The sequence below is a fragment of the Perognathus longimembris genome, chromosome 12, assembly GCF_023159225.1.
Source record: "Perognathus longimembris pacificus isolate PPM17 chromosome 12, ASM2315922v1, whole genome shotgun sequence".
NCBI lineage: Eukaryota > Metazoa > Chordata > Mammalia > Rodentia > Heteromyidae > Perognathus > Perognathus longimembris.
This window is the reverse complement of record NC_063172.1, coordinates 28,324,054-28,336,883: the sequence shown is the minus strand read 5'-3', so window position 1 is coordinate 28,336,883 and position 12,830 is coordinate 28,324,054. Positions and strand designations below refer to the sequence as shown.

Here is a 12,830-nt window from a genome sequence, read left to right as displayed (position 1 = left end):
GATGCACTGTCTGGACCACACATCCCTCCCTTATTTTTTGGGGGGGTGGGGGTGGGGTGGGAGCTGTAATGACAGCTGGCTAGATAGTATATGCCCAGAACTTCCAATGGCTAGTACATTTTCAGCGTTTATCCCCCTCCCCCTTTCCATTTTATATCCCTACTCCTCCCAGTTTCCACCTCAGCACTGAATCACAGTAGGCTAAATGGATGAACAAATGGATCTGGATCGAGTTTTTACTTATTTCTGAGATGTTAAAGTCAACTTGCTTTTACTTCCAAGTAAATTCTTTCAGGGAGTGACTCACTTAAAATGACTAATATTACAAAAGCTATTTTTTAATTGTTTCCCCTTTTGTAGTAGGCATTAGGAATTTGATAGAAGGTACCGGCTAACGATTTTGAAAAACGAAAAGGAAACTGATGTTTCTATCATGTCTAAACTATATATCTAGGTTCCTTTTGTGAGAAAGTTAAGGAATTTCTCTACATAAATTAGAAATTTGCTTTGGGAAACAGATACACTTCAGGGTTTTGCTTCTTTTTAAGTAGGAAGGCATGTAAAAACCGATTAAAACAATAGGCATTGGTAAGTTTTACAAATCGTGTCATGATAGTGGTGTAATGACACTGCAAGAAAGCTAGAATATGGTTTGGCACAAAAGCCCCAAGTAAAAGAGTATTTATGAAGGATAAGGACTCACCCATGGCAAAAACAAAGCAATAAATAGAACCTATGGACTTGAACTCTGGGGAAACTACTGGGAACTGACTAGCTGCCTGACTTGTTTTATTTTCTTCCCTTCTCAGCTCTTAGCTCATATAGTTGACTGACCTCTCTGTACCTTAATATCCACAGCAATAAAATACTGATCATCAGGACACTTAACTCTAGTTGAGGCAATTGCATGCAGGTGTGTGTATAGATATATTTCTTAGCACCATCCTTTGCATACACATGTAGGAATTTTTTTTGGTAAGTGGATATATCTGATGGATTGCTCCACTGTTCAAAGAATAATAAAAATAATGAAACTTTTTTTGTAGGTCATAGGGCTTGAACTCTGGCCTAGGCACTGTCCCTGAGCTCTTCAGCTCAAGGCTAGTGCTCTTACCATGTGAGCCACAGTGCCACTTCCAGTTTTCTAGGGGTTAATTGGAGATAAGTGTCTCATGGACTTTCCTGCCCGGGCTGGCTTTGAACTGTGATCCTCAGATCGCAGCCTCCTGAGTAACTAAGATTGCAGGCCACCATTGCCCAGCTATAAAAATAATGAAACTTTTAAAAACATCCTTTAAAGGCACATGGTCTCCCTGATATGTGGTTGGGGGTGGGGGGGGAGAACAGTACAGGTCATGTCTGTAAAATGACAAACTTCTTTTCAAATGGTATTTCCACGTTTTGGTCAGCGACTTTACATTATGTCTCTAAAACCAAACAATTACTAAATAAACATAAAAATAGGTCTAGTATAGACCTATCAGGATCACAATAGCTGAACAACTATGTATATATGATTATATAAGATGAGGCTAAGCAAAATGAACTCCAAGAGATGGAAACAGGAGGATTTTATTGTTGTTGTTATGCTTAATGTACTAGGTGAATTTCCTTTGGCGTACTGTGTATGATTTTGGTACACTGGATATTGTATATATGCTTATCTGAACTTGCGAAGGTAAAGAAAAATGAGGGGGGTGTAACAAGACAAGAAATGTACTCACTACCTTATTACATAACTGTACCCCCCTGTACATCACCTTGTCAATAAAATTTAATTAAAAAATTAAAATGTGGACAGAATGGAGCACTCAAAAAAATAAAATAAAAATCTTTTAAAACTGAAAGGTTCACCAGGTGTTGGTGGCTTACAGCTATGATTCTAGCTACTCAGGAGGCTGAGAGCCTCAGGCAGTTTAGAGCCTGCCCACGCAGGACAGTCTGCAGGACTGTCTAGTTAACTACCCATAAAGCCAAAAGTGGATCTTAAGTGGCAGAGCACCAGCCTTGAGCAGTAAAGGTCAGGGACAGTGCTCATGCCCTGAGTTCAACCTCAGGATCAACACACACAAAGCTAGAGGTTCAAGTTTCTCTGCATTGATGATGTGCAATCATGGGGTCAAGTATGTGAAATCACAATTCTGTCAGGGTATCATCTCACTTCAGCGTAATTTTAGTTGAAGACTATAGCATAGAGTAGAGGGCTTTGCAATCCATGGGCCCAATCTTGTCATTGAGCAATAAGTGACTTTAGGTTACTAATTGGACATAGTAAATCTCAATTCCATCAGATTAGAGCAAAAGTAAAGTGGAAAGTAAGGGGAGGGCTGCATATAATGCTGTAGATCCTGATTATCTGTTGCTAGAATAACCTGGTGTTATTTAAAGCCACAGGCTAGATATTCCATAATTGCCATAGCTAGACTCCACTGCCCACTTTCCCACACTGCCAATTGTGGCTCTGAGACTGACTAATGGGACATGACCTGAATGATGTTCTCCGCTTATGGGTCTGTTCCATAAATCCTTGCTGTCCCAATCTCTATTCAGTCCATTTTTTGCCAGATGAACCGAGGGCAGTCCACTAGAGATGGGTGTGGTTGTAACAGGAAACGACCCTGGGTCCTTGAAAATGTAGAGGGACTTCTTCAATCTCATAGAGTTTATTGAGTAACCTCTTTTACAGAGCCACTGAAATTTAAGGTTTCTCTGTTACAACAACTAACACTATTATGTCAGCATGTCATTGGCAAATCCAAAATAGTGACAAATAGGAAAGAAAAATAGAAGAGGAAAACTTAATGAAATGAGAAGTAAACTGGTAAATATGACAAAAGGCAGTTAAAATGTTGGTTTTCTTAACTATTCTGCTAACCTCTAGAATGACCTTAGAAAAGGAACATTCTGTTTTATCATTTTCTCTCATGGTGTTATGACGTAGTTGCTTTTACCTTGGTACTATGTTCATCCCTCTACTCGTTAGTCTTGTTTTTCTTTAAAAATGATTTTTCATTTATATACCTATTATTTCTACCCATGTCTCAGAGTACAGACCCATATTCTGTGGTCATTAACTTTTTTTTGCATTATGATTTGAAAAACAAGAAAGCCAAATAGACTTTGGCTTTCCAACTCATGTATTCATGAAGTACCCAATAAGGGCTCACTAATCAGAGATTATCATGAGAGTTGAGGATAAAAATGGTTATGGTAATCAGTTGTTCATTGTTATAACAAAATACTTATAGTGATAAACTTAAAAGGAGGGACAAGTTACTTTGGCTCAAAGTTTAAGAAGTTTCATTTTATGGTCAATTAACCTTGTCACTTTGGGCCTGTCATAACCCAAAGGAAAAAAGACAGTGTTATAGTTCCTGACACTCCATCCATGACCACTTTGCAATAGGCCACATGTACTAAACATTCTATGACCTCTGAATAGTGACATGGCTCTGGGGACAAAGCCTTAATAAGCATGGGCCATTGGGGGGACATATTAGACCCAGACTACAGTAATGGATAAGTAATGGTTCCTCCTTAATATCACGGTCTAGGGGCAATGACAGACAATAATTACAGTTGATAGTACAGTACAGTGAAGAGTTAATAAAGGTGAATTGTTTTGAGAAATCTCTACTGTGAGTCCTAAATCTTCATGGAAAAGTGAAGAAGTCTCCCTGGGGGGGGTGGGGGGGGCAACTAATGTTCATGCTACAAATTACTGATTTGGTTATCACCAGAGTCACTTTTGCTTCCCTGCCTACAAGGTAACATTTTACAGTTAAAGTTTAGTTTCTTTATACTCTTCACATTCCTCCTACTAAGGACATGGAGGTTTTCTTTTCACATAGTAAATTCTTTTTTCATATATGCTCATCCTTGGAGTTTTTAAACATATATATTCTGCTTGCTTGTTCTCTAGAATTTTGATAGTTCTCAGTTATGGGTAATTGTTTCTACACTATATGTCAATGAGGGAAATTCCCCCAAATGACATCATTTCCTCTGCCTCTTTACTCTCTCTTTGACAGTTGAATAGATCTATAAAGTTGTTGGAGACGGCAAATAAGGTACTCCCTTGCCCAAATCTGAGATCCAGCAGATGTTTCCATTCATCACCTGCAGAGAGGCCACCAGGATAAGATCTTCCCTGGAACCAATTGTCCACTTGTCTGCAATGATTCTTCACGTTGTGAAGAACCAGAGGCTATCTGTGGTAGTGCTTTAATCAGCTCAGATAAATGAAAAACCCACAAACTCCAACACTTTTGACTGTCAGCATGTGTCTGCATGTAACCTTATCTGCAGCTCTTGATAGTAGGAACTATCCATCACATTTTATAACCACTTGACTTCCAGGCCTTGTTACTTATGTTGGGATTTCTGGGATTTAAAAATTCTAATTGAGGACAACACCTTGTCAATAAAATTTAATTAAAAAATTCCAATTGAGTAATAGTTTGAAAACTTAAACTTGTTTTTCTTTTTAAATAGTGTCTCATGGTATTGCTCAAGCTGGTCTCTATCTCTTGGGCTCAAGTAATCATTTTTCTCACTCTCAAGTGTCTTGACTTGAAAGTTTAATTTTTCCCCCCTATCAACTTTGCTCTTCTTTTTCTGAGTACAAAGTATCCATGATAAAATTTCTTTGATTTGGCCTAATTTAATTAATAGAGATACCTCCCAAGGCCTTGCAGTTATTAGCAATTATTTTCAGAAGCTCATGATATTTCAATAAGAAAAAGAAAAGGAAGTATAGCAAGAAACCTAAAGGTATAATTTTAACTTCATAATCTTTAAGTCTGCAGTCAATGATATTTTTCACTATATTGTATAATTGTGTGTGTATGTGTGTGTGTGTGTGTGTGTGTGTGTGTGTGTGTTGATGATGATTGAACTCAGGGTCTTGCATTTATTGGAAAAGCACTATACCACTTGAACCACACCAACAATCTTCTTTTTTGTTTTGTTTTATTTATTTAGGTAGAGTCCTCTGACTTTGCCTGGACCAGCCTGACACTTGAATCTTCCTGCTTCTGACTCCTGAGTAGTTTGTTGTGATTTTATAGGTATACCACCATTCCTAGCCCCACTATGTTGTATCCTTACATATAGTAAGTAAAGCTAAAAGACCTTAAATTGATGTCAAGGATCGGGAACTTTTAAAAATTACTATTGGGTTTACAATTTAAAATTTTATTTAGATTTAGGAATCATTTCTGTAAAGAGATACTTATGGTACAACAACAAAAGAAGTCTGAGTATAGTGGCACATGCCTGTAATCCCAACTATTTGGGAAACAGATTAGTGGGCTCATAGTTCAAGGCCAGCCTCAGGCAAAAAGTTAGTAGGACCTCATTCCAATAAGTCAGGTATAGTAGTCCACACTTGTAATCCTAGCTACATGGTTTGTCAGTTGTGGGGCCTGAACACAGGGCCTGGGCTCTGTCCCTGAGCTCTTTTGCTCAAGGCTAGTGCTCTACCACTTTGAGCTATCGTACCACTTCTGGTTTTTTGGTGTCTAATGGGTGATAAGAGTCTCACAGGGACTTTTCTGCCCAGACTGGCTTAGAACCATGATCCTCAGATCTCTGCCTCCTGAGTACCTAGTGGGTACTGGTGCCTGGCTTGAGACATAGGTCTATGTCTCATAGATATTAAGACATAGCTTGAGACTCAGCCTAAAACATAGCTAAATCAAGGAGGACTGGAGTCATGCTTATGTGGAAGAGCACCTTCCTAGTAAGTAGAATTCAAATTCAAACCCCAGAACTAGGGACACAAAGAACAAGAAGACAGTAAAGGCAGTAGAGGGAGGGAGAAAAAGGGGAGAGAGAGATGGAGAGAATCAGAATCAGAGTGTAAGTTTTCCTAAGTCTTACCAAGCCTCCTTAACCTGTGGGAGATGTGCAATGCCTAGAAGCAGGGGACAGGTAAAGGCAGCCGGGAGCTCCCAGTTTCAAAGTACACTCGTTTACAATTGAGAAGTAATGTGTAACACCATTCCAAAAGCAATCTTGGAGTGGAAAGGTCAGAAAACTGTGTCCCTTCTTGGCTTGTGTTTAAGCCCTGAGTACTCCAGAATTAACAGTGAACATTTGGAATTCATTGAGGGTTTAAAATACAATAAGAATTTGTGTGTGTTTACATATGCACACACATACTTAAAAGAAAACTTATTTTATTTTCCCTCCTTCTAGCAAAACAGACATCTGGAAGGAATTAAAAACAATGTGAGTCTTTGGTAGTTTTCCTAGGGCCTCATAAAAAGATTTCCTCAACCTCAAAGCAGAATTTCAGCATTCTAGTTTTCTTGGGGACAATTGTTCTCAACAGGTACATATTTTTTGGAAAGAGTTCCCACTCTTAGCCATGAAATCGTCAAGCATTCCTTAAATATTTTGATATTTCAGTGACTTGATAGAAAATATAAACAAACCTCATTATTTTCTGGTTGTTCTGATCTTTTGACAAGATTCACTTTAACACACTTCATGCCTTACTTATTGGTTAAACATTGGTATTTTTTTTTCCAATCAGGCTGATACTGTTGGTGAGCTTCAGGCTTGTACAATTAAAAAGTAGCAGGAACATATTCATTCAAAGGATCTAGCTAAGCAATTTTTAATAAGTCCCCTTGCTTTTGTGACTTTGTAATCCTAAGTATCTGTACTTCATGCACACAAGTGGCAATAAATGAGGTAAATGATGTTAAGCAGAGGAGAGGCTAGGGACAGACAACAGATTGAAGGTCAAACTTTGGAAAGAAAAATTAACTCTTAGCTGCTGACAAAGAAGCATAGATTGTTCTGTTGAATAAATTGAGGGTCAGAGGACCGGGAAGAAAAGTGATTGTCAAAATAAAGAAGGGCAAATCCTTGGGTTAGGACATTGTGCTGTTTGAGGAAACATCTCCAGGGCCTTTCCAGAAGGGTAAGTAAATAACATCAGGATCAGGGAGTCTAGAATGTCAGGAGAATTTTCAACGCTACCATCCATTGTAGTCCTGTCTTTAGAAAAACAAAATGCCAATGGATTTGGGCTTGGGAAGGGTCAAATTCATTCTTTCATGTATTCTTGAAGAGGTGTTTATTGCATAGTGATTTGAATACCAGATATAGCCAGTGCTTGTCCTGGAAGGATGAGAACAAAAGAGACATTGCTGGACTACAAGTAAGGTCCCACTTGGGAAGGGAAACAAATGCAATTGCTATCTCTGCAGGTAATGGATAAAGATCTGTTGGATAGAAGAACAATGAATAAAGTAAGTGTATTAAAAAATAACAATAGCATTTGGGCAATTACTAATCCTACTAAGTATGGGTAATGTGGATAAATAAAATTTACTGACAAACACATTCTGAGCCCATAATATTATGAATACATTGGAGTCCAGAAATAGTAGGAAGTACTTTTTATTAGAAAAAAAGTAAATTTTATTTATGTTTATAAAGAACCCTAGTTAATAGATTTAGTTAGGGATGAAATGAGAGAAGGCTTAAAGGAAGAAAAGAAACAAGACTTGGTTAATCCAATTATGGGTTAATTCTGAGAATAAATGAAATATTGTCTTTTGCTAAATATTTACTCAATTCAGGGACAGATATATCCATTTGAAAGAGGCAATTAAAATTCAAATAATATCTTCAACTCTATGAAATGTGTCCACATAAAGGGTTTATAAATCAACAATCTAATATTTTATAAGCCAAAATGTAAATGCTTACTGCATTGACCACTTTTATAGAAAAAAAGTTTTAAAAATTTACAGGCTTTTTATGTATTGTTAATAATGAGGTTTTTCCCCTTTTTGTCTTAGACATTTAAAACCTACCACAATTTTCTGTAAAAATAAAGCACTTACAATTATTGAATAAATGCCAATCAATTCATGAATGTGATGCGTTTTAGATTTTTTGTAGATGAATCAGATTTATTGTTCAGACTTACCAAGAAGATAGAGACTGAGAATCTTTGAAGAAACAAATGTAAGTATGGCCTTGAATGAGTCTGGAAGGGTTTCCAATATATTTTTCTCTAAAGTATTAATAGAATTTCTGATATTCAGCCTAGCACATGTCTTTTTGGTATAAAAAGTATACATCCCAGCATTCTGTCCACCTAGGTGTACCAGGTACGAGATAGCCAAAGAAATGTGAGATCTCTCTGCCTCCATCTCTCCCTCCCTCTCTTTCTTCCTTCTTCCTCCCTCCCTCCCTTCCCCCCTTTCTGTCTCTCTCTGTCTCTCTGTCTCTCTGTCTCTGTCTCTGTCTCTGTCTCTGTCTCTCTCTCTCTCTCCCCCTCTCTCTCTGTCTCTCTCTCTCTCTCTCTCTCTCTCTCTCTCTCTCTCTCGGCTTTGTACTTGCCAAGCAGGCACTCCTACTCCAACCATTACTCTAGCCATTGATTTTGTTAACTAGCCTGCACCATGATCTTCCTGTGTTTTTTATTTTACACTTGTGTAGTTTCCTGTTTAAGCCTATGGTTTGATAGAGGTTCTTGGTCTCTCTCTCTTTTCTCTCTCTCAATCTCTCTCTCTCACCCTTCTCTGTTTGAAACAAGGTCTCATACTGTATCCTGACCTTGACCTTACTATGTAGCATAGGCTGACCTCAAACTCTTTTTTTTTTTTTTTTTGGCCATTCCTGGGGCTTGGACTCAGGGCCTGAGCACTGTCCTTGGCTTCTTTTTGCTCAAGGCTAGCACTCTGCCACTTGAGCCACAGTGCCACTTCTGGCCATTTTCTATATATGTGGTGCTGGGGAATTGAACCCAGGGCTTCATGTATATATACAAGGCAAGCGCTCTTGCCACTAGGCCATATCCCCAGCCTGACCTCAAACTCTTGATCCTCCTGCCTCAGTCTCCCAAGTGCTGTGATCACTGCTGTGTGCTACTAGTTTGAAGTTCTCTTCCCTCCCTCCTCTTCCCCTCCTCTCCTTCCCTCCCTCCTTCTCCCCTCTCCTCTTTGTTAAAATTCTCTCTCCTCTCCATTTGAATTTCCTTCTGCTTTCCTCTCTCTCCTCTCCTCTCCTCTCTGTTCTTTTTTTTTTTTTGGCCAGTCCAGGGCCTTGGACTCAGGGCATGAGCACTGTCCCTGGCTTCTTTTTGCTCAAGGCTAGCACTCTGCCACTTGAGCCACAGCGCCACTTCTGGCTGTTTTCTATATATGTGGTGCTGGGGAATCGAACCCAGGGCTTCATGTATATAAGGCAGGCGCTCTTGCCACTAGGCCATATTCCCAGCCCCTCCTCTCTGTTCTTTTCCTTCCCATCCCCTCTCTTCCCCTCTCCTCCCTTCTCTCATCTCCCCCCATCCCTTTCCCTCCCTCTCCCTCTCCCCCTCCTCTTCCTCCTCCTCTCTCTTTTTCTGTTGTAGATTTCTGATTGTTGCAGCATTATTTGTGAAGAAAGCTAATCTCTTTCCCTGCAGTGAATTGTGTATTTGCCTTTGTTAACATCAGAGGTGCATGTTTGTGTGAACCTGTTCAGTTAATTTCTGTCACACATACACACACACACACAGACACACATATGCACACATTTACTTAGTAGTATTCCCTTGTATGGATAAACCAAAATGTATTTACCTACTCATTGTTGGACATTTGGTCATTTCTAGTTTGGGTATTATGAAGCACTTACTCATTTTGTATGTGAACATGTACTTTTATGTCTCTTGGTTAAAAGAGTGACATTGAAGAAGGATTATGTGGTAATTATATGTTGAACTTTAGAAGGAACTCTAAATTATTTCCCAGAGTGGTTGTACTATTTTGCATTTTCATCAACAATATACAAAGAATCAGTTGTTCTGTATCCTTGTCAACACTTAGTATTGTCCATATTTAAAAAATTATAGCCACTGTAATGGGTATGCAGTGATATTCTATTTTAGAAATATAGTTCCCTAATGAATGATATTTTTAATTGAGCTTCTTTTTGGTGTTTTTGTTTTAGCTGTGTTTTAAAAACACCAAACAAATACTTTGTGGCATATTATTTTTAGAGGAACCCTGACATAATTTTTCCTGGACTCAAAGGATCTTTGATCTTTAAGAAAGTTAAAGTACTCTGTGTATGTGTGTAGGTGCATATGTGTGTATGTAAGTATATGTGTGTGAGAATGAGAAAGATATTCCTGATTTGTTTATAATATATATGGATGTTTATATATATATAGCATTAAATTGTTTTTTAAGTGTATGATAATAAGTGACAATAACAATTCTTACTGCACATACTTTTGTGACTTAAAATGAGCATGATATTTTGCTCATTTATATTGCTTTATCCAAAATGAACAAAGTGACTTCTTGAAAGCATGATGTTATCATTTTAGTGAGTAACTCTTCTAAATCTTCCTGACTTTTCTTTGAAGTTTTCATCCATTCCTCTAATGTTGAAAAGTCCCTCTATGTTTTGTGACAACTGACTGAGGGAACTGAAGTGTCTCTAAACCAGAAAGGTTGTGATATCACAGGGGATGGAGAGTGGTGGAGTCTTCTGTCTTGATTTCATTCAATGTAGTGGATGCTTTCAACCAGGGTCTCAAAGACCCAAGATGCCAACCCAGGAATATAAATTAATCTCATTGTGAAAGGTCTACAAATCCTACTGAAACAAAAAGCAATTCCTCCTCTTTTATTGCTGTCATCAACATGAAAACACATTTTACTAAAGTAAAGGAGAGCTCTGGAAGCACCCAGCAGGTTGGCAGTAAAATGTGCGGCTGCAGAGAGGAAGATGCCTATATGGGAGGAGATTCAAACAGGAATTCCAGGACATCTGACAGCAAAGATACAGAAGTTAGGAAGTTAGTGACATTGTTTAAAACATTTCCGTTTTATTTACAGTTGAATTTGGCCACATCACAACCCTTGGAAGCAAAGTGGCAAAGACACAGGGTTACTGAGTCACTGGCCCTTCTTGACCTCTGATCCTTCATTTCTTTATAGAAGAGAGCTAATGACCCCATGTAGAATGATGCATCTGACAGTATTTGGCTCACAGTAAGGTCTGTGAATAATAATTATTCTTATCTTTCAGTCTTCCTAGTCTACAGCTTAACCACTTAAAATCAGAAATGTGCCAATCATGCTATAATTTTTATTTTAGCATTATATTATAGATTATTTTCATTAAGTAGACATTATTTTCCAGGCTGTGTGCCAAATGTTTTACATATAAAACCAGACTGAGGTGGTTTTCCTTAGCCTTATTTTATATAAAAAAACACATACATACACATACAGTCACACAAGGGTAAAATAACTTGCTTAAGTTCATAAGTGTCAAAGCAGCAGTTCAAGCCAGAGCCAAACTGTGCCATCTATGTATTATAATGCCTTCCACCTTCACATTCTAACCTTTTCCTTACCTAGACTCAACTGCCTTAACTTACCTTCAGCTGTGTTTGCAGATATTATCAATCTAAAGCATTGAATCTGGAGCATCATAAACTTGAATAACATATGATCTATTTTAGCATCTAAATTTTCTCTCCATATGGGATCCAAAATCTAAGGAACTGACTTCATCTATATGATGCTATTAGTTAGAAATTCCAAAAATGTCCTAATGATTAGCATAAAAATAAATACTGGTATTTGTTAGCAAACTCTTATTTTTAATTAAAATAATAAAAATCAATGAGTAAGTCTAAGTATCATCTTTGTAACTTTTCTTCTTTACCTTGAACCCTTTAACGTTTTAATTTTACAATGAAACTTTTGATGTCTGTTTTAAAATTTAATATTTCTTGCAACACAACTACTTACTAGTCTATCTTAATCTAGCTTCTACCTGAACAAATTCTGAAAGAAAAATGATTTTTGATTCATGAGGTCAAAGATTTCTAGCTGTTCTAAATGGGCATCAGAGAGAGTGGGTGGTAGGAACAAAAGCCTTTGTATTCTGACTTGTATCCATGTACATTTATTTAATTCTACTTTTTACATATATTTTGAAGGCTTCATGTGTTGAGATGGATTTGGTCTTGATAAAGTATTGAGATTGTATTTGAGTTTTATTTGTACTTTTAGTAAGGTCTGGTTGAAATGAGGTCTTGCTAATTCTATTATGGAGTATTGCACTCAAAGACAGTTTTCTTCTTTATAACACTGCATCAGTAAAGAAGGGAAAAATTCTTGAAACCATCGTAGAACCTGGACTTTACAATCCATAGGGCCTAACTGTTTATTCAGTGAAAGCAAGTTTTTCTGATGATAGAGTTCTCTAACTCAAACAATAACTACTTCTACTGCTGAACTCTTCTAATTGTTCTTTCTTTTAAAGGAGAAATAAAAGAGAAACATTCTGAGGTTGCAACAGAATCTGGAAGTTTGTAGTCTTGGTTTTTCTCCTATCATGGTTATTTCAATTCTGATTATCTTATTTGTGATTCTCTTTAGCCCTGGCCTCTCCAAGGCTAAAGTTTGAGTATTATCTTTGTAAATACTTCTACCGTTGAATTCTTCCAATTTTTTTTTGGCCAGTCCTGGGGCTTGGACTCAGGGCCTGAGCACTGTCCCTGGCTGCTTTTTTGCTCAAGGCTAGCACTCTGCCACTTGAGCCACATCGCCACTTCTGGCCTTTGTCTGTATATGTGGGGGTGGGGAGTTAAACCCAGGGCTTCATGTATATGAGGCAAGCACTCTTGCCACTAGGCCATAATCCCCCAGCCCTCCAATTGTTTTATTTTTTTGGGGGGGGGACAGAATTAAAAGAGAAACATTCTGTTGAAACAAAATCTGCTCCAAGGTCCTGCTCAAGAAGTCCCAAGCTAAGTGTGAATGGAAAACTGCTATGAGCAGGAGGGCACAACAACT

The 12,830-nt window shown here is 37.9% G+C and overlaps 1 long non-coding RNA gene across 2 annotated transcripts; it reads left to right on the top strand.

Annotated features, from left to right (window-relative positions):
- Positions 1-6,878: 6,878 nt before the first annotated feature.
- On the top strand, positions 6,879-12,434 carry LOC125360430. Of its 2 annotated transcripts, none has more exons than XR_007212738.1 (3): positions 6,879-6,934; positions 7,913-7,989; positions 12,298-12,434. It is a non-coding gene; the product is annotated as an uncharacterized LOC125360430 (long non-coding RNA). The 2 variants fall into 2 exon arrangements; XR_007212739.1 differs by lacking the exon at positions 12,298-12,434 and adding an exon at positions 8,070-8,205.
- Positions 12,435-12,830: the final 396 nt, after the last annotated feature.